The 2,449-nt window shown below is 30.7% G+C and overlaps 1 protein-coding gene across 1 annotated transcript in view; it reads right to left on the bottom strand.

The window, feature by feature from the left end:
* LOC106464062 (CCR4-NOT transcription complex subunit 6-like) overlaps window positions 1-2,449 on the bottom strand; it is an 84,383-nt gene that overhangs the window by 71,724 nt on the left and 10,210 nt on the right. The window lies entirely within an intron of this gene.

Here is a 2,449-nt window from a genome sequence, read left to right as displayed (position 1 = left end):
TGTCCTAATTTAAGATCTTTTTAATAAATTCTTGAAAATGTTAAAAAAGAGAGAGAGAAAAGGAGCCCAGCGAGGATGTTTGCCCCAGGGCCCATGCTGGCTCTCGATGTTCCTGCTCTGCTGTATGTGTAGGCAACTGCAAACACTTTAAATTTTAATTTTTTGACACACAAATTCATTCCTTGATGACATATTTACATTATGCATACTGTGCACACAAATACAAATTGTTGATGTAAACTGAGTAAAATTTTCAACTACATAAGCTTCTGTTTTTAATATTTAGCAGACTTACACTGATATAAATCAATGTAAAGTATATAATTACACAGGCCTGTGAATTTAAACTTCATAAAAGTTGTTTTGGTTTTAATAATGGATTTTTCATAATTCAGCTATGCAGATTTTTAAAATAATATTCATTTTTTTATACCATGTAAGGATTCTGTTCAAATTGGGAAGAAAAAAACAACTCTTACCTAGATAAAATTATTATTTTGTTTACCATAATGAACATTTTTTATTATTATGTTTGTTATCAAAAATACAAACAAACTGAAAAAAAGGAAGAACATTGATGTCAAATAAATATGCATTCCCCATTCATCTTGATTTTTTTTGTGAAGTCTACATCTTTTAGTCTTAAAACTTCGTGTTGTGGTCTTTCTTTTATGTATTGTGTCTGAGCATCTCATTTCAACGACCAGCAGTGATCAGCCAACATGCTGATGTTCCACCTTCCCTGATACCTCCTCTCCATTTCTGTGATTTTTGATGAAATCTTTCCCCTTGTTCTTCACTGAAGGTACTGAGATTTTCAGGGAAATAGTCAATATGTGAATGTAAGAAATGAAGTTTAAAGCACATATTACAACCCAACTCTTTGAATTTATCGAACAATTTATTGACAACATTTTTGTAATTTGGGTACTTGTTGTTTCCTAAAAATTGTTCAATAACATCTTTAAAGGCAATCCACGCCTCTTTTTCAACTTTTCTCATTGTCATTTCGAACTGTCCATCCAAACTCAATTTCCTAATCTGAGGCCCAACAAAAACCCCTTCTTAAAGTTTTGCTTCTGAAAGAGCTGGGAATTGCTCACAAAGATACTTGAAACAGTTGCCACCTTTGTCTAAGGCTTTTACAAACTGCTTCATCAAGCCCAGTTTTATTTGAAGTGAAGGTAATTGGACTTTCTTTGTGTCAATGCTTTTTTGACTAATTCTGTAATGTTTTTCTTTCATTTCTTTACAACAAATTTACCACAAATAAAACAAAATATGTTTGCGTCATATACACAACCTATTATTGCCATAGCAATGAATAAATAATATTGAAAATAAAAAAATAATGTAAAGTACGTGCACAAAAAATACTATTCAGAAATGACACATCATGCAGCCTGTCGACCGTGTATATACTAGCGGTGTGTTTCTCGTGGGTTCTAGAATGATCGATAAGACTCTTACATTGCAATTGGTTTTGAGAAATCTACAGCCAGTGATTGTCAACATTTTAAGCATTACAAAATGTGACCCAATTTCAATGAAAATGATTCACTTATGTAAAAGTACATATGACAGTTTGTGAAAAATCTGTACATGAAGGAGAAAAATACAGATCAGAACTTTATTTTTATAATCTTACTGACTGGTTATGTATTGTTATTTTATAGTGTGTGTGTGTGCATGCCTGCGTACACAGAGAACATACAATAGAAGAATGCTATGTGTTACTCCTTGCATGTTTTTGCTGGATTTTCAGTCAATGGTTGTAGAGAGAGATTCATTAAGTTGAAATATGTACATTGAAACAAATGCAAGAACCATGCTTTAAAAATGATCTACTGGTCCTTAACTCTCTCACTATGGGCTCGGTCCCAGGAACCAACCTCATAACCATTTTGAGCTGGTTATAGTTTTCATGTTACAACTTTTAATACAGTAAGTGTATCTTCATGAAATTTGGCAGATTATCAGTAAACATTACAAGGCTTTCGTAAAAAAAATATCAGATTTTTTTAATTAAGTTTAAGATTTTTTAAGTAATGTTTTCTCATGCATTTTTTCTTTTCAAATGTTCACTATTCAACATGCAAAGTAATTTTGTTTTTAAGATTAAATATACTTTTATGCATCAGAAAAATTTTTAATTTCACATGCAAAATCTTTATAACCTCCAGATAATTATCAAACTTTGTTTTAGAAAACTTCATATTGTATCTGTTATTTTCACTATTGTATCTCTGTCCAGGTTTGGTCAATTTGACAAACCTCATAACCACCATAAATTATGCTATTTTCATTCTAGAATGACTACAAATTATAACATGAAAACATAAATGTTTAGTCTAAATAACTTAAATCTCGTAACATTATACATCTATATATATATATATATTTACTATTTTTATTTTATTGACCTTTCAGCCATGCCCGACTAACATTA

Source organism: Limulus polyphemus, unplaced genomic scaffold (assembly GCF_000517525.1).
Source record: "Limulus polyphemus unplaced genomic scaffold, Limulus_polyphemus-2.1.2 Scaffold57, whole genome shotgun sequence".
NCBI lineage: Eukaryota > Metazoa > Arthropoda > Merostomata > Xiphosura > Limulidae > Limulus > Limulus polyphemus.
This window is presented reverse-complemented; position numbering and strand designations above follow the sequence as displayed.